This window comes from Ursus americanus, chromosome 17, assembly GCF_024610735.1.
Source record: "Ursus americanus isolate L20-20 chromosome 17, mUrsAme1.1.p, whole genome shotgun sequence".
In the NCBI taxonomy this organism is placed as follows: domain Eukaryota; kingdom Metazoa; phylum Chordata; class Mammalia; order Carnivora; family Ursidae; genus Ursus; species Ursus americanus.
Window position 1 is genome coordinate 13,941,862 of NC_142143.1, and position 24,571 is coordinate 13,966,432.

General features: G+C 45.0%; 1 protein-coding gene and 1 long non-coding RNA gene across 6 annotated transcripts in view; one reads left to right on the top strand and one right to left on the bottom strand.

Annotated features, from left to right (window-relative positions):
- Window positions 1–8,952, bottom strand: part of LOC123780752 (uncharacterized) — a 109,362-nt gene extending 100,410 nt beyond the window's left edge. For all 5 annotated transcript variants that reach the window (XR_015727101.1, XR_006776499.2, XR_015727100.1 and 2 more), the window contains exon 1: window positions 8,726–8,952. This is a non-coding gene — a long non-coding RNA (uncharacterized LOC123780752). The remainder of the gene's footprint in view (window positions 1–8,725) is intronic.
- Window positions 8,953–9,100: 148 nt separating this feature from the next.
- The window catches only part of SYN3 (synapsin III), a 451,755-nt gene continuing 436,284 nt past the window's right edge, over window positions 9,101–24,571 (top strand). Inside the window, exon 1 of the mRNA XM_087868774.1 lies at window positions 9,101–9,206. The gene's annotated coding sequence lies outside the window, so the exon portion shown is untranslated. The remainder of the gene's footprint in view (window positions 9,207–24,571) is intronic.

Sequence of the window (24,571 nt, forward strand, 5' to 3'; positions counted from 1 at the left end):
CATAGAAATTTTAAGTAACCCGGCAATGATCATGTAATGAGTGCAAGGCAGAGTCAACACTTGAACTCAGTCCGCCTGGTTCCAGAGTCCAGGCAGTGCCCCACGTGTTATTACCAAGGATGACCGACACTGGTGGAACCTTCCTTTGAACTGGCATAACAAAAACACGGTAAGTCATTTCTTTTATCTCGTCCTTAGCACCATTTTATTTGAGAAAACTTGAAGCACAGGAAGGTTAAGTAACCTGAATTCTCCCATAAATGGTAAGCACCTGAGCTGACTTTTATGCTCCATCTGACTGTGGAGACCTGTGCCCTTAACCACCATGCTATACGGCCCCAAACACGGAAGCATAATAAATAACCATTAGATGACTGAATGAGGAATGGTCTACATGCTTTCGGCACCCCGCACACCACCAAGCAGAGTACCAAATATGTGATTTCTTAAAATGATGACAGTGAAATACAAAGAATGGGACACTCAGTTAGGGATCAGATATGACTTATCCTCTTGATTTTGCCTTTGAGTTGCTGTGTGACCTTGAAGACTTCACTCCCACGCAACCAGGTCCCCATTTAGCTCTCTAAAATGGGAGGTTTCGGATTTCCTGAGTTCCCTTCAGCTCTGATGCTGATTCCAGCAGCCAGTCCTGAGTGAACCCAGAGAGCCCTCTTTCCATCACTGAGGCCAACCAGGTAAAGCTCCTCCTCTGACTGACCTGATTGGTTTGTTCACCTCCTGGTGCAGGTGCTGTTTTGGTTGCCTGGTAACACAGTGATGGAGACTGCCAGTTCCCAGAGGAGAAATGAATGAATGAGCAGAGATCTTCACACTAGGAGCTGTGGCCACAGCCAGAGCAGCACATTGCAGATTTCGTAACTCCACCTGTCTGGAATGTTTTTCATATAATGCTGGTACAGCAGCCTAATGGGGAATCTGGAGGTGGCAAAAATCCTTATGCACAATCCTATCTGCCCGTAAGAAGGTGACTCTATCACAAAAATCACAAGCACAGAAGTGTGTTTTAGTATTGCTAATAAAAGATCTCCCTCTGCTCTCTTCCATGTAAAAGACTACTGTTTCCTGCGTTCCATTCTGCCTTTAAATCCAGGTTCTGGATTACTGGGCAGGTCATATAAATTGGAATTGATCCCTATGATCACTCTGAAAAAGAGGCAGAACTGAAGCTCAACAGATTGGGAAATCTTCTTTTTTTTTTTTAAAGATTTTATTTATTTATTTGACAGAGAGACAGCCAGCGAGAGTGGGAACACAGCAGGGGAGTGGGAGAGGAAGAAGCAGGCTCCCAGCGGAGGAGCCCGATGTGGGACTCGATCCTGGAACGCCGGGATCACGCCCTGAGCCGAAGGCAGACACTTAACAACTGTGCTACCCAGGCGCCCCAATTGGGAAATCTTTTAAAAAGTTAAGAGCAATGTGTCTCAAATAATGTAGAACCTGGGTTCAATTCCTGGCTTTGCCACTTGTAAACTGTGCAATTTTGAGTTAGCTTCTTAGCTTCTCTAAGCCTTAGTTTCTCCACCTGTAAATTGGGGATATTAATACCTATGTGTCACTGAAAGAACTTACTAAGATAATAGAGGCTGAAGCACAAGCCCAGATGCTGATGCATACATGCACAATTTTTATCATTATTATTATTATTGCTTAGGGTCACATGCCACTTAAATGATAAAACTGGGGTTTGAATACAGGTCTCTAGTAATGCCCAGGCCGACTTCTGTCATCATTTCATTCCTTCTTTGAAAGGAAAAGCCATAAGCATGCATTCTTTCAACAAATACTTATGAGCTGCTATGTGAGGGTGTTAAAGATGATACTAACCCTTACACAGCAGTTTTGAGACCAAGCAGTGCTTTTGCAAGCACCCTCTCACTTCTCTGATGTATAGATGGAGATCATTCCGGAGAAAGCAATTATCTGCCTCTGGAAGTTAAACTCCACTCTTCTCCCGGGAGCTTGAAAGTCAGGAGAGGGAGCCCCATCCCCCAGTGCAGTGGAGCCAGCCCAAGGGCATGATGGCAAAGGGCACTGAACCATTTGCTTAGGTCCCTGATCCCTTATGTATGAGATATGTGATCTTAGCAAGTTCGTTTACTATTGTAGGCTTCAGTTTTCATAATCTGTAAAATGGGAATCATGTATATGCTCATCTCTCAGAGTTGTTGGGATAATTCAATAAGCATATGACTGCAGAATGCTTAGCACGGTGCCTCCTTGGCAGCTGCCACAATGATGATGACAATCACCATGATCCTTATTATTCTTCCAGAGGCCTGCCTGCAGTGTGGGTACCTGCCAGGGAAGGTGGGCCTACGTGGAATGCCACAGTCAGCCCCAAATCTCTCGGGGTCAGAGGAAAGAGAAAGTGAAAGAGGAAGGGGCAAAAGGAACACACTTTACTGTCTTCGTAGCTGGCTCCAAGAGGGTAGGGAACATGAGCAGATGCCAGATGGGGTTGATGCTGTTGCAAAACCCATGGTCCAATAAAATACTTGTAGTCTGGGACAAATAAGATAGAAGCCAGTGTGCTTAATGTTAGGCTCCACACCTCTGGGGTCACACTCCCTCATAACCCAGGGATCAAGGGGTCTGCTCATTGCCTGAGCTCTAAATGATGAGATTTATGTGGTTCATTTTAGGGAAATCTTGGATTTGATCATTTCAAAGCAAATAAAATGGGGAACACTTGAAGAGCACTTATTATGCGCCAGGTACTGCCCTAAGTTTATATGTTTTAATAGATTTCACCCTCTTGCAAATCCTGAAGGTAAACTTATCACCCTCTTTGTGTAGATAAGGAGCCTAGGCAAACAGCTTGCCCAGAGTCAAAATCTAAGAAGTAGCAGAGCAAGGATTCAAACACAGTCTAGTTCCAACTTTCATGTTCTCAACAGCTACAGTTATTGGCTCTCCATGTTGTCGAAGGAAAAAAAAAATCCATTCTCCATCCTGCCTGGCTAGTCCTCTGGCGATTGAGCTTGGCTGAAATGATGGGGGTCTATATAGAGGCCAACCTATACAGAGTCATTATTATGTGGGGTTTAGGAAGGAAGGAAAATTACATGGAAGGGGTAGCTTCTTTGTTGTGTTCCTGTGCTGACAGACTCCAGACACTCAAAGTGGTGGAACTGGAAAGCAAGGAGCTTTTAATCCCCCCAAAAAAGTGGGTTTCCCAGTCCCATGCTGGTCCTAAGTCAAATGCAACTACTATTGAAGTAATGGCCAGGCACTTCCATGGTTAAGCTTCACAACAGTCCTACACAGCTAGTTATAATACCTTATTTTATGGCTGAAGCACCCAAAGCTTGGAGAAGTGAAGAGGCCAGCCCAGGACCTCACAGCCAGACAGGAAGCTGTGGGCCTGGGTCTCAAAATCAGCTCAGCCGTGCTCAACCTTGACTATACAATGATGTCACCTGGGATGCTGACAAAATACATACCTACTGGTGAAAATAGATACCAAAACATATACCAGCGGTGTGCACTGCCTAGGTATTTTCATGGCCCATCCCACCAGAGCAGGTCTTCTTTCTGCCTCAGTGAAGCTGCTTCCTGGTAAGTCGTGAAGGCAGATGTATTAGAACATTATCTTGAAAGTGACTGATCAGCTAAAACCTTCAAGCACCCTTAATTACAAAGGAACACCCACTGACATCTGCCTCCCCTTAAGGGGGACTCCGGGGATTTGGAAATTTATTTTTCTGGTTGCCATGACAATCTTTTGCAACCTCAGCAAAAATGCTCTGTGTTACAAACAAGCAACCATAAAACCACTCAAAATCTTTAGCTCAGAATTCGTCTCAGCTCCAGACCATGCCATTCCCCCTCTAAGCTTTTACCTAGGGATTCTAGAAAAGAACTGTAGATGTTAGGACCTTCTAAACCCTCCCCTCATGTTACTAGGGCTCAGAGATAAAATAAATTGCCTCATGTCAGGGAGTACATTAATATTTTCAGATTTGCTTTTATTCCATATCTCACCTCCCCATCTTCCTGAGATATTTTTTAATCCAAAGAGAAAACAGGAGAAATTCAAAAAGTTCTCACTGTTACCTTTTTTACTTTTTATAAGTTGAATGTATTTTTATGCTTTTTAATTAATATACTTTAAAATAAAAATTGTACCTATTTAAGGCATACAACATGATTATTTTCATATACATAGAGAAATGATTACTACATCAACTCTCTTTGGAGAGACTCCAGAGCCCTTCTACTCCTGCATGTGATAAGCCTTTGCTTTTTAACTCTCACAGGCTTATTTGAATTTTGTACCCCCAATCAATCTTTAATTATAGCAATTCATCTTTGTGCAGATTTTAGGCATCCTGATAGGTAGAGAGGAGGAAATACTGAAAGATCTTTCTTGTCATCTTAAAAAACTCACCATGGGGCTCCTGGGTGGCACAGTCAGTTAAGTGCCCAACTCTTGGTTTCAGTTCAGGTCATGATCCCAGGGTCATGAGATCCAGCCCCACCTTGGGCTTCCACTCAGTGCCACAGCCTGCTTGGGATTCTCTCTCTACCTCTCCCTCTGCCCCTCCCCCTGCTGGCGCACATGCGTGTGCATGGGCACATACTCCCTCTCTAACATAAATAAATAAAATCTTAAAAAAAAAATATCGCTATGGATGGATAACAAAATTAACTCTGCCCTTGTTGGCAAGTATGAACAAGCCATAGCTGAATAGAGTGGAACTTTCCTGACCTGGGACCTGGGTTTCCAGCTGCAGCTCTGTCACTCACTAGCTGTGTTACACAATAACAACCTGTGTGTGTTAAAAGTACACACACACACACACACACACACAATGGCCTTCATTGTCAGACAGCGTTTTGAGTTCTCACCTCAACTATGTGCTAAGTGACTTTGTGCAAGTCTGTTTCTTTCCCTATGAAATGGAGATAATATCTCCTTAACAGAGTTGTTGGTCCATGGGTATGTAAAGTATTTAGCACAGTGCCTGGTACACAAAACATGTTCAATAAATGATAGCATTATTACTCTAATGAATACTATCTAATCTGCCTACCTCACAGGAGGGCACATGAAATGAGGGACATTGCAAACTATAAAATTTACATATAAGGGGGCTTATTTCTACAGTTGTTTTGTTATTATGAGGACTTGCTCACTTTTTTTTTTAGATCAGATAAGAATAGCAGATGTGGGTTCTTATCAAAAATAAATATCTTTTTTAACCACCACCACCGCCACCATCCTGTGGGGTTGGATTTCTTAGTGAGTGGTGAGACAATGTGTACACCTGTCACTGTGGGTGCATCCATATGTATGCAAATTCCTGAGCTGAATTGTTCCCCAGAGAAAGGATCCTATGACGTAACATGTTTCTTTCCCTCCTGGACCCATCAGGATTCTTGGTTAAAAGAGAGAGAAATAATGTAGGTTATTAACACGAGAAGGGGATTTAACAGAGATGGAACATTCACAAAATAAAATTGGATGGGGGACAGGATAGCATGAAGGATCAAGCTTGGGAAACAGGCAGAAATCAAAGGAATCTGGAGGTTGGCCAATAAGATTCATGACCAAGGAGCAACTACTGGTCCAGCCTCTTTAGGATGCTAATGCTGCTGCCATCATCAGTCTGATCAATCTCACGGCCAATCTCTGTCTCTCCATCCTCGCCATTTTCTGGAGAGACAAAGTCCCAGGAGTGAGCATCTAATTGGCCCAACTTAAGTGACATCCCTACCTCAAGTATTTTTGGGGACTGGGAGAAAGCAAATTGTGGAAGGATCTGGCCCTGGGAATTGCCAGGTCCCCACACAATGAAAAACTCCCCCAAAGAGATGTGGAGGTATAAATGCAAATATCTTCCAGGAAGCCACCTTTGGCCCAGCTCTCATTTCATTGATGAAGAAGGTTCAGAGAGGTTGTTCAATGACTGTGTGTCAAGTGTTCTGGTTTCCAACCCCACATTCACTCTCTTACACAAAACCCAGCAATTTTTAAAGTCAGAAGCTGTTTCTCCTGCTTTAAACAATATCTCAGGTGGGGACAAAGGGATTGACGATGGAGAGTCATTATCTGATTTCAGACTCTTTATTACATAAGCTCAGCACATAAGAATAAATAATGTTGGAATGCAGCTGACCTCCAATACATGATGGGAGAATCTCATTACTGCAAAACCCTTGGTGATAAATACAGAGAACTGGCTATGATACACTGAATTTTCAATAGAAACCATTAAGCACTTCAGCACCTAACTGCCTTTTCTTTTCTTATTCATAGTGCAATAAAAAAATAATTTTCCATGCCATAATTTGCCTGGTTTTTCATCTACACTTCTATCCCACTCCCTGTTCCCTCTTTTCTTTGTTTAAAACTGATACTAGTGAAGCTTTTTGAATTTATAGACCAAGACAAGAACACCCATTCTATTTTTCTCCAAGCAACTCTCCTGTGCACATTTGAAAGCCAATAGTTTTTTTTTTTTTTTTGAAAACTACATATAAGCCCAAATCTTAAAGTTGGGAGGCGTCTTAGGGAGCTCTGCTCTGACCTCATTTCACAGGTAGGGAAACAGAAGTTTAGAAAGGATATGCCAGCTGGGTAGAGGCAGAGACGAGCCTAATGCCATCAAAGACTATGCTAGGTTTCTGAGTTACTATTTCCTTGATCCTCTTATGTCCATTACTGTCATTATCTGGGTCTGAACAGAAACTTAAGAAGGATCTGAGGTACTGCCTAATCCAGAGGTGGAAAGTAGCCAAAGGGGCACATCCCGCCTGTATATGGGTTTGATTTTGCTCAACATTCTTGGCTCACACAGTCCTTCAAAATTTTTAAAAATTAACTGCCAACATGTAAAAACCTGGAGATTTAACATAATCTCAATTTCTGACCCTTTAATAAAAATCAGATCATCTGGCAACTCAAGGTCCCGACTGCTATATGGCAAAAATGAGTTGTCGCTGAGTAACAAGCTACCCCCTAAGGCAGCTATGCACACCCCAGTATGCCACCATGTCCACCCCTCCCTGTTCTATCACACTCTGCCAACTTCACTTGTTACATTACTGCCTGTCCCCAAAGTTTAGGATTCCTGAGCTAGCCCTTTAGTTACTTTAGTTGGGTCACTCCCTCCTATTGACTGAGGTCACTTACTAAGTGTCCTGCAGTAAGTAGAGATGTTGGAAGACAAACTTCCAAGGGCTCAGTCCTTGGCTCTTGTCTCACACTAGGTGGTCTCATACAGCTCCAGGTCAGAACACTCCCCAGGGCACATCTCTAGCCCCAGACTCACAACTGTGCTCTACACTTGGCCATCCAGCCCTCACTTTGGGCAAGTTGCTTAAACCTTTCAGTGCCCTCATTTCCTCATCCGTGATATGGGGACAGTAAGAGTACTTTTCTACCATACACGTATTATGAGAATTATATATATAATCAGTATATTTGAAGAGAACCCGGCACTGTTGTTGTAAGTTGTCTTATGGGTCTCTAGAATGTTCACGATGAAGCCTTTAATTTCCTTCTGCCTCCAACCTGCTCTTTCCTAGTCTTCCCATGTGGGTAATAGCACCATTATCCCATGGGTGACTCGAGCTGAACACCTGGGAGTCATTCTTCGTCATCTGTTTTCCTCATTCCCTAAATCCAATTCATCATCAAGCCTATCCGTGATACTCTAAAAATGTATTTCAGTTGGCCTACTCTTCCCATCTCTGCTGTCACCACCTTGGTCTAAGTCACCATCGTCTCTTGCCTGGGCTTCTGCAGTATCCTCCTGTTACACACTGAACTATGCCCCCCCCCCCATTCATATGTTGAAGCTCTAACCCACAAAGGCATGGCTTTTAGAGATGGAGCCTTTGGGGGGTAACTAGATTTGGATGATGTCATGAGGGTGGGACCTCATGACGGGGTTAGTGTTCTTATACGAAAAGACACGAGAGAACTTGCTCTCTTTCTTTCTCCCTGCCACGTCAGGACACAGGGAGAAGGCAGCCATCTACAAGCCAGGAAGAGAGCTCTTGTCAGAAACAGACCCCACTGGCACCTTGATCTTCACCTCTAGAACTATGAAGAAATAAATCTCTGTTGTTTAAGCCAACCAGTCTATGGTATTTTGTTATGGCAGCGTGAGCAGACTAAGACACCTCCTAACTGGTCTCCCTGCTTTGTCATTCTTTCTCTTCCAAAATCGATTCCCCACAAAGAGCAAGAGTGGTGTTTTAAACATGCATAGCCTCCCCCCCAAAAAAAAACCTCTTCAGTGCCTTATTTTTGTCCTTACAAAAAACCGAAGCTCTTCAGGGTAGCCCACCGGGTTGTGGGGAATTCGGCCCAGCCACCTCTCCAGCCTGGCGCACCCTTCCCTTGCTCTGCGCTCTGGGCCAGTCTAGTGTCCGGTTCTGGCCGCAGAACCACCGCGCACCTGGTGCCCCCTGCCGGCCATACTCTTTCTCCAGCCTTGGAATCCCTTTTATCTTTCAACTCTCAGATCAATTATCGCCTCAAGTGGCCACAGGAAACCATCTTATTCACAGCTTCCCTGACTCCCTTCCTTATTTAAAATCACCTTTCCCTCCCATAATAATCTGACATTATCTTCTTTGTTTCTCTGCATTTAACCTGCCGCCACCCCGACCCCATGCAAACTACAGGAGGGCGACAGACTTCGTCTTGTTTCTTTTGCACCCGGGCCCCGAGTGCCCACCACACTACCTGAGAAGCGCGCCGACGGTGCGGCCGGGTTTGTCTGAGGCGCCTCCTGAAGTCTTAGGAGGTCAGGTGACTTTCTCAAAGCTGGCTTCCAAAGACGCTGCACTCTTCGCACTCCCCAAGGGGCGTCCAGACGCTCTTGGGAACGAGTATGATCACCGCACTCAGTTGCCTGAGCCCGGGTTAGAGCTCAGAGTCTGGGAGCAACTTTCCCGCGTGGAGAGGTGAAGAGCGCGGTGGGGGGAGGGGAGGGGAGGGGCGGCGGGGGCGGGGCCTCTGGGGGCGGGGCCTGGCTTCCCGAGCCAATGGGGCGGCCCGGCGCGGCGGGGAGGCCAGGCGGCTGAGGGGAGACGCTCGAGCGCGGTCGGGTGCGGAGGCTGAGCTCGCGGACCCGGAGCGCATCCGCAGGCGGGCGCCACGGCTGAGGCAACCCACCTCCCCACGCCCCCACGCCCCGGGCGCCGGTTTCCAGGCGGCTCGCACGGTAAGCGGAGCGCCGCCGCGAAGTAGACTTTGTGGGGTTTCCGGAAACTGGGAGCCCCCTCCCGCCCTCGGCCCCTCAGACGGGGCTGCTGGTGGCGTCCTCGCGCCCGGCCGCGTCCCCGGCGCGCCGGCCCTGTGCCCGCGAGATGCGGGCGCGCGGAGGGCCCGGGAGGGAGGCGACGAGCCGCCGCGCCACGCTCCCTCCACAGGCTGCCCCAGCCCGGCCCGGGCCCGACCCTGCGACGGACAGGTCCGCGCGGGAAATGCCTGGGGCGCGGGACGCTGGCTCCCGGCCGGACCTCCGCTCGGCGCAGGTCTTCAGACCCCTCAGGACCTGTTGGCCTGGGGCAGGGAGTCAGATTTGTCACGCCATTTCCTATTTCCAGCCGCCCTGAGGCGCAGGAGGAGGTCTCCGAGCGGCTCCCTGGCCGAGCTCGGAGCGGAGACTGGCCCTGGATACCGCGCCCCGTGTGTTTGTTCAGCATTCACCCGGCTCCCTCCGTTGTGTGCCAGGCACTGTGCTGAGCCCTGGCGCACGAAGATGGGCTTTGGAGGGTATCTTGGGGCCAAGAAGGACAGTAGGAGGAACAGTTACCGAACACTGTAGTACAGGGGACGCGAGGTGGAGAGCGGGAGTGAGGGAACCGGGAGGGCTTCGGAGCGGAGGTGACCACTGAGTGGGGACTGGAGGAGTCGTAGGGTTAGCCCCGCCGAGAGCTGGTGGAGAGGGGGTGCAGGGGGAGGGCTGGTGGGATAGCGGGAATTCCAGATGGTTTTCCTTGTGAGAGGGTAAGGAAGCTGAAAAAGTCCAGCAAGTAATCACGTAGGACCAGGGCTTACTGGGGGTGGGAAATGAGCTATCAGCATGGCAGGGGGCTAAACCACGCTCTGGCCTTAAAATGCAGCCTTAGACTATCTCGAATTTTGTCCTGGGATGGAGTGCAGTGGAGGAATTCTGGCCAGTGACCAGGTCACTCTGGCAGCTCTGTGGAAAATGGATGGAGACGGGAGCAGCAGAGAGCTGGTAAGTTGTAGTTGCTGTTCAGACTTGGCTGTGAATACTCTGGTTCCAGAAGGCAGCCCTAACGGCCCAGGAGCCCTGCTCCCTGGCCTCTGGGCATGGATTTGGGCCAGGAGATGTCGCCCACGTGACACTTGCTTCTGCAACCTGTGGGCCATTTTTACATTGTTTCTTACATTTTACATTGTTTGACATCAACCTTGTCATCAGGGATGGACCCTGGAGGATTGGGAAGGGTACCTCTTCCCTTCTCTTTCTGTCTTACAGAGGCACAGTCTTAGCTGTTAGAGGCTGTAGTTAAAAAGCAAGGTGTCACTTGGGAGTCAGATCAGAAAGTCACTTTAGCTATGTGCCTGGGGGTTGTAATCAACCTTTCTGAATTTCAGTTTTCTGATTTAAAAGGAAATATCATAACTACCTTTATTAGGTCAGGTTCCCTGGAAAAAGGCTCAGAGATTCTGAGGTTTGTGTATAGGGGGACTTTGGGGGAGTGGTTTCACTGTCCAAGGGGGTGACAGGTGAGGAAAACAGGACTGGGCAGAGGGAAAAGTGGACCTGTGATGCAGTGCAAAAGAAGCCTCAGTTGATCCCCTGAGGCATGGGGGCTAAGCCTTTGAAGCCCCATGTTGACCAGCTAGTAGATGCGGGGCTTGGGGGGGCATAACTTTGGTTGTCCCTTCAGCAAGACAGTTCCTGAAGAAGGACTCAACCAACACTCCTGGCAGCAGGGCACACTGGAGTAAGGAGTGCCTTGCTTGGAGGGGGATTGAGAGTTGTACCACAGCAGCCACCTCGCAGGATGGCCTTGGGAAGTAAATGTAACTTGACAGAAACTGGTTGGCACTGCATCCAGTGCAGAACAGGCATTTAAAAAGGGTTCATTTCTCTCGCCTTTAAACTTCTTGACTGCATCTGAAAGTGGATTGAGAAGTTAGAGTTGGGTAAATAGGCTTTTTAGAGGAAAGGACTTTAATAATAATAATAGCCACAATGACTACCATTTCCCATTACTGAGTGCCTATTATCTATATGCATTCTCTCCTAGTTGTCTAGTAATGTTCTGAGTTTGGAACTTTTACTCTTGTTTTATAGTCAACCCTGTCTTTTCCAAAACCCAACAAAGTATGTGTCCTTTTGCAATAAAATAATAGCAATAACAACAGCAGCAATCAAAACAATATGATTTGTTACACTCTATGAAGTGATTTCATTGGTGGTTTGATTAAATAATTTATTTATCAATTATTAATTCAACAATGTGCATTGAGTGCTTCCTAAATGGCAGGGTGCTGTCCTAGGTCCTGGGAGTGCAGTGGAGCCTATCAGGGGAGAGACAGACATTAAATGCTTTGATTCTTCAGGAGCAAACATTGAAAGATAGAACATCCCATTGCATAGCCAAGAAGTGATAGAGAGTTATAGTTCCTTTTCCCAATTGACTTTCTCATTCCTCAGCTGTAGTATAACCTCCTCAGAAAGGCCCCTTGGACTATCCTGTGTAAGGCAGGTCCCCTCCCTTTTACTCTCCTATCATAGTACTTGTTCCTTCATTTTATTTATTTCCTTGTTGGTGGTCCTCCCCACTAGACTGAAGGCTTCAGGAGGTCACATATTGCTTTATCTCAAGATCCCAGCACAGTGATTAGCACAGATTTCTTGAAGAGTGAAATGAATGAGGCATGGATCTGCTTAACAGAGTAGTTAGGGAAGGTCATATTGAGGAGTGATATTTATATTGAGATCTAAGGCATGAGAAGGACCCAGCAGTGCCAAGCAATGCCAAGATCAAGAGGCAGAGAGAGCAGCTTGTTCAAGGATCAAGGAATGGAGCCCAGTGTATTGGGGAACAGCCTGAGATGAATTTGGAGAAGTAGATGTGTCCTTGAAGGCCATGCTGAGCTTGGATTTTATTCAAAGTGCAGTGAAAGGTCACTGAGGGATTTTAAGTCTAATAATGACTTAAGGTTGTAACATATATTTGTTCGTTGTCTGTGATGCCTCTAGGAGGGCAAGCTCCATGAAGAAAAGCGTTCAATAAATATTGCTAGAGTTAATGGATGATCTGGTTCATATAGCTACCAAGTGAAAAATGGAGGAGGGAGAGGAATGGGATTTTGTCACAAATTCAGAGTTAGGTGAGAGAGATGTTGGTGTCTTGGGTACAGAACAGCAGTGGTATTGGAGAAAAGTAGAAGGATTAGAGTTATATTTGGTTGTAATATGGACAAGGACTTGCTGATACATTAAATGTTGGGAATAGAGGAAAGGGAAGAATGAAGGGTGACCTGTAGGTTTATGGTTTAAGATTGGGGGGATGCCAAATGTCCATCAACAGGTGAATGGATAAACAAAATGTAGTATATACTGACAGTAGAATATTACTCAGCCATAAAAAGGAGTGAAGTACTCCTATATGCTACAATGTGAATGAACCTCAAAAACATGCTAAGTGAAAGAAGACAGACAAAAAAGGTCACATGTTGTATGATTTCATTTATATAAAATGTCTAGAGTAGATAAATCCATAGAGACAGAAAGCAGATTGCTGTTTGCCAGGGACTTGGGGAAAAAGGGTAAATGAGGCATAACTGCTTAAAGGGTAAACAGTTCCCTTTTGAGTTGATGAAAATGTTTTAGAACTAGATAGAGGTGGTAGTTGCACAACATTATGAATGTACTAAATGCCACTGAATTGTACACTTAAAATGGTTAATTTTATGTTCTGTGAATTTCATCTCAATTACCAAAAAAAAAAAAAAAAAAAGATTGGATGGGTGGGAGCACCACTAACAGAGTGGAGGAGACTGGGTGGGGAGCAGGTTGTGGAATTCACGTGCTGTCTTAGAGATACCCGTGAGACATCCACATGGAGCCTGGGGGAAGGTCTGGGCTGGAGATAAAAATATGGGAGTTGTCAGCACTTAGATGTCAGCCAACAAAATGGATGAGATCTAGGGAGAGACAGTGTAAAGGAGCATATCACAGTCTGGATCATTCTTTAATTTGATCTTCATACCTATCTGTGAGGGAGGTGCTGTTGTCTTCATTTTCAGATGAGGAAACTAACCCCCCTCCCCTGGCCCTCACATGAACTTGCCCAAGGTCAGACATTTTGTTCATGTGCATCTTCTGGCTTCCAGTGCTTTGCCATTCATTCCCATCTGAGCATGATGCCATTTAGAACTTTAGCAAGGGCCTTCCCTCCCCTCCTCCTCTCCCCTTCCTAACTGAGTACTCACATGTGGCAGGGACTGTGCTGGGCATATGTTGGTGGAGAAAGTAGAAACAGCTCTATTTGTGGAGTTTATGCAGTAAACAAGCAGCTGCAGTCCACTGATACAGGGGACCTTAGGAGCCTGAAGCAGGAGCATCTACCCCAGGTTTGGGAGGAGGAGGAGGCTTCCTGGAGAAGATGACAGCTAAGCTGAGATTCTCGGCAGAAGCAGAAAGGTGGAGCCTGAGAAAGAGATGATTCTCTGGAGGGTTCATGATCCCTGAACACCTGCTATGGGAATTCGCCATTTTCTTCATTCCCCAGTTCTTCACAGGTTACTGGCATTTTCCAATTTACTGAGAGGGTTTTATGTGTTTTCTATAACTCTGGAGGCAATAAGCAGACAAGTGGCTTAGTTTGGTTTCAAGTGGGAGCCTCAGAGGGGTAGCCAGATAGAGTGCAAACAGCCTGGTTTTCAAAGCCAGGCTCCATCTCGTGAGCAATTGACTTATTCTCTCTGAACCTTACTTTTTATACCTGTGGAATGGAGCCAATAATGTGCATTGCTTAATGTAGGAAATTAATGAAATGACACAGTAAAGTATTAGGTACATAATAAATGCTCAGAAAAATGATATCTCTTTTATCTTTTGGAGAGGAAGAGTTTCTGAAAAGACTAGAAGTCCTCACACTCTGTACGCTATTTATTTTATTTTATTTTTTTAAAGATTTTATTTATTTATTTGACAGAGAGAGAAACAGCCAGCGAGAGAGGGAACACAGTCAGGGGGAGTGGGAGAGGAAGAAGCAGGCTCCAGTGGAGGAGCCTGATGTGGGGCTCGATCCCAGAACGCTGGGATCACGCCCTGAGCCGAAGGCAGATGCTTAACGACTGAGCCACCCAGGCGCCCCTCTGTATGCTATTTAAAATACAGATACACATCTTCCCTCTGAAGTCTTTGATGGTTCGGGATTCAGCACAGCATTCTGTATGTTTAGAAAGCAGCCCACATAATCCTGATAAAAGCAAGTCCAGGGATCATTGGCTTGACCACATACTTGAGTCATTGCTGTAATGAATATGAAAGGGTTAAGCATCTAAAAGCAGAATTTTGCCTTCTAGGAATTATTAGCCAATGATAGTGCTGACCGATGATGTAATGTCTTTGGCTGGCACTCCATTGGTTAAGTGTATTGTTTCTCTCGCTGCTTCAGCTGTGTGAGGAGCAAAGCTGGAGCCCAAGGGTTAATAATTCTGTGGCAGCAAATAGAGCTATTTTTCCCCCATTCCTCTTCTGCTAGGTGTGAGTGTATAGCCCAGCTCAGCAGATTGTTGCCCTTCTCCTTCCAATAAACAGCTGCTTCTTCCTCTTTACCTCCTCCCAAGCAGAGCACATGTCTCCGTAGTACTACAGAGGAAGAGGAGGAGGAGGGAGAAGGGGAGGAGGAGGAGGAAGAGGAGGATCAGGATTTAGGGAAGAGAGAACCCTTTCAAAGTTCCACGCGGCAGTCTCTCCTTGCCACTGGGGATGGGCATAGCCCTTGCTGCTCTGGCCTACAAATGTCCCACTGGATGAATTGCTAAACTGCCACCTGCTTCTGAGCATTGTTCAACCTGGCGGGATCCTCAGAACCGGGAGGTGAGCCCAGGGTTTTGGAAAAGGGAGTGGGCCTAGCAGAGAGGAGCTCTAGACTGGAGGTCTAGAGAGAGGGAACAGCTCTAGACTGAAGGTCAAGCATAGGCTCCATCCCATAGCCCTGGCATGCAGTGTGAGCTTGGGCAGGACAGTTTCCTTCTTTGGGTCTGTTTGCTCAAGTGTATGGTGTGAGGATTGGATTAGGGCCCTCTGAATTCTGGGAGACACTGGCCGGGGAGTGTGCTGACCAGAAGCTATAAACAGGCATGCTCTTGGTGTAGCTTTCTGTCAAATGATTTCTGTAGATAAATGCTTTGCTCCGGGAATCTTGGGCAACAGGGGAGTTTCAGGTGAGGAGTGTCTCCCTGGAGCCAGCTATAACCGAGGCCCCTCCTCATATTGTCTGGACTCTCTCTTCAGTGCTCCCACTCGGCCGAGTAGCCCTTGGTAGACTCTGGGCTGAGGTTTCTCCAGAAACACCTGAATGGTCTCAGGGATTTTAATCGTGTCCTTTGAGGGGACCTTTGGGTTCCTAACCCTTGAGTTATCAGTGCACCTTAATGAATTTGGCTTTTCTAATTGTCCCATGCTGGGGCTCCTAAGGTGGGAGAAGGATTATTTTTGCATTATTGGATAGATTAGCTATGACAGTTTTCTGGTGTGTTTTTAGTGGGGCATGCATTATTGCCCCAACCTGAAACTTTTCACCTTCCCCAAAGAGGTCCTAATGCAAGCACGTCAGCCTCAAGGTGTAAATTAAAAAAAAAAAAAAAAAAAAAAAAAGTGGAAATGGGGTGGGATGGGGAGAGGGGAACAGAATAACTGGAAAAGGCTGATGATAAGAAACTCTGACCTTCATTTCATAGGTAATACAAGAAAGTCTGCATTTTACAGACAAGCTATGATGCTTGGAACACTTCCCTCTTTCAACACTCCAAAAAATACATAAATAAAAAGTTCTATCATTTTTATTTTTCAGAATTTAGTTGTGTGTGGAGAGTTACCAATTTCTTTAGGGAGAGTAGAGCTTGCAAAGTGTTCTCTCTGTGTCTCGTATGACCCTTGGCTTCTGCTGCCCTGTATTATGGGTCAGGCTTTGCTGCTGAGGAACATATGGGCTCTTGGGCAAGTCAGTGTGCCTCTCTGAGCCTTGTTTTCTGCATTTGTCAATCACAGGGGAAGGAGGGAGTTGGACTAGCTGACTCTTAGAGCCCTCATAGCTCTGGCTGTCTGTGCTTTGGATTGCAAAAAGCGTTGGTAATCTGAGGCTGTTGATTAAGTGGGTTGGATAGGTGAAGAATCTTTGAACAAAGGAACATGCAGCATGAGTCCTCTAAGTGCAGGGCTGTACACATGTTTAACTCAATTTCACTCCCTCAGTAGCTCTGGGAGTAGATGGAATTAACCCCATTCTACAGATATGAAATTACCCAAGATCATCATACAGTAAACGTTGAGACTGGTATTTGTGCCTGTGACCATACTGGGATGGTGGTACATGTCAGGATAATGGAAGGGCTGGAGCTGGAATCCTTACCTTCCTTTGCTTTCATGCATGCTCTTCTTTCTGCTACAAATCAGGTACTGATTTTAAGATTGACTTGTTCAGCCAGATTAATGTGGACTATCCAGTTTAATATCTGGGACAGCAGAAAAGTAGGGGATCCTGGGTCTGAAAGGGACCTTACGGTCCTTTGGACCAGGCCCCTCAATTTATAGCTGAGAAAATGGAGGTCTAGAGAAGTTAGGTGACGTGTTTCCTGTCACTCAGTGAGTAAATAGATGGCATGGATGGAGACCAAGACTCCTTGATTTAGGTGTTTGAGGGCATATTGTTATTAATGAGTTTTTTAAAAATACCTTTCATCTGAGAAATTTGAGATCATTTGAATTTAGCTATTATCACCGTTGTCTATTCACATCAGGCCCTTTGAAGTGCCAAAGGGTTGAAGTAAGAATCACTGAACACTTAACCTGCACTTGGCATTGTGGCAGGTGTCTGAAACATGAAAGGAGGGTGGTAAGCAAGCTGAGTATGAGACCTGGTCAGCTTCTTTCAGGAGCCTAACGATGCAAACTGTATTTCATGAGAGTCTAACTCACAGGTCAGCGATCTTTCTTAGTGGATGAGCTGAGTACGACCCTGCCCCTTTTTCTCTGTGTGTAGCTGGCACCTAATTTCTACCACTATAAGAATACTTGCTGCATGACATGTGGTCTCTGTTCTTTGTCTTTCCAACTAAGCTGCATGTTTCCCAGAATGTGGAACTTAATTAATCACTGCAGCTGCCTAATGGGGAGGTGGGTGTCAATATCTTAGATGTGCTGAGATGTACGCCCAGAAATAAAAACCATCAAGTAATTATTAAAAACCTCAATGCAGATACTTGACTCCTTCCTTGATCACCATAACGTTAAGAAAGAGTCATCGTAACACCAGGCTTCAAACATCCTAATGATTATCATAGGAAAGAGGGGTTATAATTATTCTGCAGGGCTGAAGAGCAAAGCTAGCAGCAATGGGTGAAAGTTGGAGGGGAGCAGATAGCAGATAAATAGAGGAAAAGTGTACTGATGGAGGGAGCTGTCTAATGAGTAAGTCCACCTTCCACACCCTTGTCATCAGAAGAGGGTAGTAACCCTCAGGGATTACTGCCCCAGCAAAGAGTAGCACTTGGTAGTTTTAATGCTCCTTGTAGACCTAAGATTTCTTGATGAGCTATCAAGCAGGAATAAATGAGAAGAGGCCTGGAGTATAGCAGAGCTGCATCTTAGTCTTTAGGGTCCAGAGCCATAGTATGGGGTGGAAATCATTTATAGCCAAAATAACCATTGAAAATATTTTAATTGCCAGAAAATTATATTACATGTGGTTTTTGTGTATGCAACCCTGAACGGTAATTCATATGCTAACTAGCGTGTAAAACACTGATTTAGACTAGGAGAAGTAGCAACATAAAACCTATCTGTAGTTGTTTGGGTCTTCCTACTGTTCCGTCTTTAAGGTACTATAAAATTTCTCACTTGCATGGGGTAGGGGATGGAGAAATCTCAAGTGTCCTTGCTTGCTTGTAAGTATAATGCTATTCTGTTTGGATATACAGTCTCTAATACCATTAAATGTGTTTAACGGTTTGTTTTTAATGATAATGAAAATTAAATGAGATAATATATGTGGAAACTTCGAACCCAGGAACTGTTACAGAGTAGATGCTCTGTATAATTTTACTGAAAGGAAATAAGCATCTTGTTTTAGCATACTTCTCTATGCTGGTCTTTGAAAAATTTTAGAGAAGAACCTGACCACCTGTATCCAGGCTGGCATTTCATATTTGAAGCCTGTTTTATTTGGCTTCTCTGCACAGTGTTTACCCTCTTGCCCCTGAATACTGTTTCTAAAATCCAAAGTGGAAAAAAGAATGAGTTTGGAAGCTTCACAGACCTGAATTCAAAACATTAGCCATTACCTATCATTGTGTGTCATTGGCCATGTTACTTAACCTCTCCATGTGTTTGTTTGTTTTTTTTTTTCACTTGTGAAGACCTTGAAGGGTGGCTGGGGGCTTAAATGAGAACCTTTAGAGAGTGTCTGAACATATATAGAGTAGGTGTTCTATAAATGGCTACTCTATTTGTTCTCAACTGAAAGATGTTACAGAGAGGTGTTGAATTTTTTTTTCCCTTCACGCTCACCTCAAACTTCTTTGCCCACATTAGTAGCATTTCTTTATAGTTTTGTACAAACTTTCAGGAAACCTCATGTGACATTATTCTAAGAGTGCATTTGCTTGCAGCCTTGTCCCCTCCTAGCTCATCTTCATGGCAGTCACCTAACCAAACATCAGAAAGCTGCTCACAAGGGAAATGTGCCTAGTACATTTTTAAAACCCCAGTAGCTGATTTAAATATTCTGGGCTGGGATGTGTACTCAGGGGCCAAGTGGCCAGGCTATTTGAGGGGTGCTACAGAAGCCAAAGTATGGCTCCAAATTCAAAGCATTGGGGATTTCATCATTGAATTTTCATCCCTTGGGCTTATGTATTCATCCATTTAACAAATATTTACGGAGTTCTTATACTGTGATAGGCAGCATCCTAGGTGCTGAGGGTAGATCAATGAACAATACAGATGAGATCCCTACCTTTGTGGATCTTATGTTCTGATGGGAGAATTGAAAATAACCACAAAACAGTTACGGTGTGGTATGTCAGTTAAGTGGCAAGGGCTGTGAAGAAAAAGAAATATGTAAGGGCATAGGAAGAGGCCCTTATAGAAAAGTCCATTAAAGATCTTTGAGGAGTTGCTATTTCAGCAGGGGGAGAGTTTGAGAAGGTGTAACTAGAGAGGTGCCCAAAACCAAGTCTGGTGGGAACTCATGAGCTGTAGAGAGAGATTTGGACTCTACTCTTAACTAGAGGTTTTGAGTAAGGAGGTTACATGGTTTGACTTATTCTTTTAATTGGTTTTGTTTTTTAAATTGCCAAATGGTGAAGTTGATGTTGTTTTGGTGTTTAGTTCTATGACTTTCACCACATGTGTAGGCACACGTGTGGATTCATGGAAGTACCAACATCATCATGAGGACACAGAACAGTTTCATCACCCAGAAACCTCCCTCCTAATGCCCCTTTGCAGCCACAAACTCCCCATCTCTAACATTTGGCAACAACAACTCTACTTTCCATCATGACCGTTTTGTCTTTCTTAGGATGTGATGTCAGTGGAATCATACAGTATATAACCTTCTGAGGCTGACTTCTTTCCCTGGGCACAATGCCTTTGAGATTCATCCGTGTTGTTGCAAGTGTCAATAGTTTGTTCATTTTTATTGCTGGCTAGAATTCCATTGTGTGGACGTACCACAGTTTGTCCACTCATTTACCCTTGAAGGACAATTGGGTCTTTTCCAGGTTTTGGCAGTTATGAATAGAGCTGCTATAAACATTTGTGCTCAGGTTTTTGTATGAACTCACATTTTTGGGTCTCTAGGGTAAATACCCAACTGTTGGATTGCTGGGACATAACAATAAATTTACACTTAACTTTACAAGAAACTGACAAACGATTTCCAGTGTGGCTTTACCATTTTGCATTTCCATCAGCGATGTGTGAAAGTTCTACTTACTCTGCATTCTTGTCAGCACGTGTCATTGCCAGTATTTTTTATTTTAGCCATTCCAATAGTTTAATTGTATATTTTCATGGTTTTAATTTCCATTTACCTAGTAGCCAATGATACTGAATATCTTTTCACATGTTTATTTGCCATCCTTATATTGTCTTTAGTGAGTTGTCTGTTCATGTCTGTTACCCATGTTTTAAATTGCTTTTGTGTTTCTTACTGCTAAGTTTTGAGTATTCTTTATATCTTCTGTATCAGTGTTTTCTCGAATATGTGATCTATAAATATTTAATTTGTTTTTAAGGAATCATTCTGAATTCTGTGTGGGAGGAAAGCTGTAGTGGGGAGTGGTGGAAGCAGAAGGATCAGCAGCAGACCATTGCAGTAGTCCATAAGGAGTGATGATGGGTGCAATGCGGAATGTGAGGGGAAAGAGGTGTCAAGGATGACCATAGTGCTGGAGGAGCTAAAAATTAAATATAATTCAGGTATGGTGTCTGCTCTCAAGAAGCTCTCAGTCTAGTAAGAGGAGACTTACTGTAAGCAGTTCACCTGGAATACAACCTCTGTGCTCACAGAGGTCATGTGAAAAGAACTGGGGGAGCACAGGTGATGGAAAATTTACTAAGTGTAAGATTTGCGAGGCCAGCTCTCTGGACTGCCACTCTCAAACTTCAGTGTGTGTAAGAATCAGGGGAGAAGGTTATTAAAAATGCAGCTGGCTATGCTCCTGCCCCAAGAGTAAGAGGCCTATGGTTAGCAACACCACGGATCATTCTGTGTAGGTGATTGGTTGACCATTATGAGAAACCCGTGGGGGAACTGAGGGGACTTCAGAGAAGAGGTGATGTCTGAGGTCGACTTTCAGTGTTCAGTGGGAATTCTGACTTGGAGAAAGCTGTGGAAAGGGCAGCCAGGCATGGTATAGCTTTTGTGAGGGAAGAGCAAAAGCAAAAGCAAAAGCTTGCAAGAGTGAGAGAGACTGGCTGGATCATAGAGTAGTGTAGGTGGGGTGATGATGATGACTGTTGACCAGAGAGCGCATGTCTCGGAGTTAGTGATGAGTCATGGGACTCCCTGTGCTCAGTGAGTCTAAAGTGGTTGCCACCACCCAGCAGCTCCCCAGGTACTAACAAGGGGCCCGCCGTGGTGAAATGTACCAGGCAGTCCAATGCTCGGTGTGCAGAGTGGCTGTTGTGCTTTCAAAGTCTCATGTGACCAAGTGTCTTTGAGGAGGGAATTAGTCGGCTATACTGCGTGCAGAGGTTTGCAGAAGGATGCCCTGTCCCTAGGACCACTTTGGGCCTTCCTTGAAGCTTACAGACTCTGCATCTCCCATTCACACATGATCTTGCCTACTTCCCAAGGATGCTGAGCCACATCTTGCTGTGGCGTAACTACTACTCACTGTGTGCCAGGCATAGTTCAAAGCACTTTACATGGATTAACCCATTTAATTCTCTCAACAAGCCTGTGGATGAGGTGGAACGGTTATTTCTGTTTTATGATGAGCAACCGAGATAGTGAAAGATGAATGACTTGGCTCAAGGGCACAGTGCTACAAAGTAGAAGAACTGGCATATTAACCCAGGGAGTTTTTATTTCAGAGCCCAGGCTTTTAACTGTTATGTCGCATACGCCCTCTAGGGGCATCTGTGGAGGATGAGAGGGATCGAGAAGCCAGAGTGGCAGCAGTAACACACACACTGTACCTTACTGCAGCCCAGTCACTGTTGTGTGGCATTCACGGGTTATTCCCTGTAGGGACTATTTCAGTAATACTCTTTAATGTTAAAAGATTTTTCTTTTTTGGTTTTAGCTTTTGGGTTAAAACTTGCTATTTTTATTCTTTCTTGTCTAGTTAATAACAATATGGTATATCAACTGTGAGGTTTGAAATAGCAACATAAGGTATTGGTTGTAGTATCGTGATGCTCCTAAAAGTTGTTGTTATATGTGGAACTGTTTGCCTGTATACTAAATGGCCCCAGGTTATTATGTTTTAGAGTTCTTCTAAATCTGTCTTCAAGCAGCTAGTGTATTTTCCTCCAGCAAAATTCTTTCTGATTTACCACGTCTCTTTGGCTGAAGTCAGGGAAGGCAAACGACCAAATATACGTGCATTGTTTCCTAAGGAAGAATCAATAGGCTCTTGTCCTTTTTTTGTAAAGTTCAGAGAGAGGTGCTGTAGACTGGTGGGTCTGGAGGCCTTTCCCGCCTTATTTCAAGGTTGTCAACTATTCTGCTATAACAGATTTCTGTAGACTGGGTGCTTAAACAACAGATATTTATTTCTCACAGTTCTAGAAGCTGTGAAGTCTAGGATCAGGGTGTCAGTGTATTGGGTTCTGGTGAGGGCCTTCCTGGTTCACAGATGGCCATCTTTTTACTGTGTCCTGACATCGTGGAGAGCAGGGAGAGAGGATGTGAGCTCTCTGTTTGTCTCTTCATGACCTAATTATCTCCCAGAGGCCTCATCTCCAAATACCATCATACTGGGAATTAAGGGTCCAACATAGGAACTTGTGGGGGACACAAACATTCAGTCCATAGCAGTTGGGTAGTTGAATTTGCTATGCAAGAGACCTCCAGACAGTGCAGAAGGAGTACAATGTGATCTGGGAGAGAGTTTTGAAGTTCCCTTGGAAGAGGGAGAGCAGGAGTTCTAGGGAGGTTTCCTGAGCCTAGAGCTGAGTTTCGAAAGATGAATGGAGTTCACTAATCCAGTGTGGGGGGGGGAGGGGGCTTAGAGAAGAATAAAATTGGATGCTATTCCAAGAGGCAGGAACAGCATGTGCAAAGGTGTAAGACCACATGGCAGGTAAGTAGGTATGTGCTACTGATTGTAATGGTTCCAGAAGAAGCTGGAGACAAAGCTGGCACAGATCAGAAAGGGCCTCGGTGCTGCATGGAAGGCCTTGGGCTGACGTCAAGGAGCAGCTGCCGTGTTTAAGTGATGTGGTCAGATTTTTGTTTTTAAAGAATGTCTCCGACAGTCTATGCTGTGGAACATTTGAAGGAGACCTAATTGTATGCAGGGAGACCAGGAAGGAAGGTTCTGCAGTGGTCCACGCAAGAGATTATGCATGACTGAGCTAGAAGTTGAGAGAGATGAAGGGAGTGTCACAGCTTCCCTTTTATTGAGCCCCATGCCCAGAATAACTACCTAACTACCTTTTCTCTGTTATGGGGCTGTCTGAAGGTGAATTTGATGTGACCCCTGTCCTCAAAAAGCTTATAATATAGAGACATCTAAGAAACCATTGGCAATGCAAGAGATGGATTCACCAAATTTCTTTGATTCACAAATATCTTTTAAATGTTTACTATGTGCCAACCCTTTCTGGTTGGTGCTTGAGATATGACAGTGAAAAAAATCAACATAATTCCTGTCCTCATGGGGATCACATTCAAGTTGGAGGGAGCAGAGAAAGGAGGCGCTACAAAGGTAAGATATATGTTACATGGTAGGGGGTATTACAGAGAAAAGAGGGAAGGGGGAGAGGGGCGTTGAAGGAGGGGCTGCAATTTTTTAAAAGGTAACATTTGAATAAAGAGCTAAAAGGGGAAAGGGAATGGTATCCTAAATACACAAATATAGAGACTAAAATACCTATCTAGAGGCATCATGGTATAACAACTTTGAACACGACCTTTGGGGAAAGGAAGACCTAAATTTGAATCCTAGCTCCATACCATACTGGCTGGGTGACCTTAGACATATTATTTCACCTCCCTGACCATGGATTTCCTTATCCCTAAAATGGGATTGGTGACATTTATCTCCCAGGATTGCTGTGAGGATGAGAAGAGATGCTTCTTGCTTAGTGCTGAGCCTGTCACATTGAAAATGCTCATTGTATGGTATATATTCATAATCTTGGGGGGATGATTCTGGTGGGGCATCAGCAAGGAAAAGGGCCCTGGGAGGTGCACCAGGGGGTTTTGAAACAGGATTTCCTGACTAGGGCTCTCTACTGTGCTGTTGCAGGCTCTGCAGAACTGAGTCGTGGGCCCTTGGGGGCAGGGAGGCAAAAGTCCCAGAACAGCCTTTTCAGTAAAGAGGACAGGAGAGCCCCGAGGCCCAGTGTCATACCAGGTTCTGTGGTCCTTGGAAGTCTCCATGCATCTTGGGAAGGATTCTGTCCCTACGCAGGTCCCAACCCCCAGGAAAGGATCTGAGAGAAGCTTTTTGTGCTTTAAAGAAATAATGGAGGTGAAAATTGATGGGTGTGAAGGCGAGTCTGGCTTTTTTTCAGCAGTTTTACCGGTGAGCACAACAGAAATGGTTGTTTTCTGCGGGGGCTAGAGGAGGCGGGTGCCAAAGCCGCCATTCCCATCCAGGCTGTGAAAAAGCCCTTCCTTGCCTGCA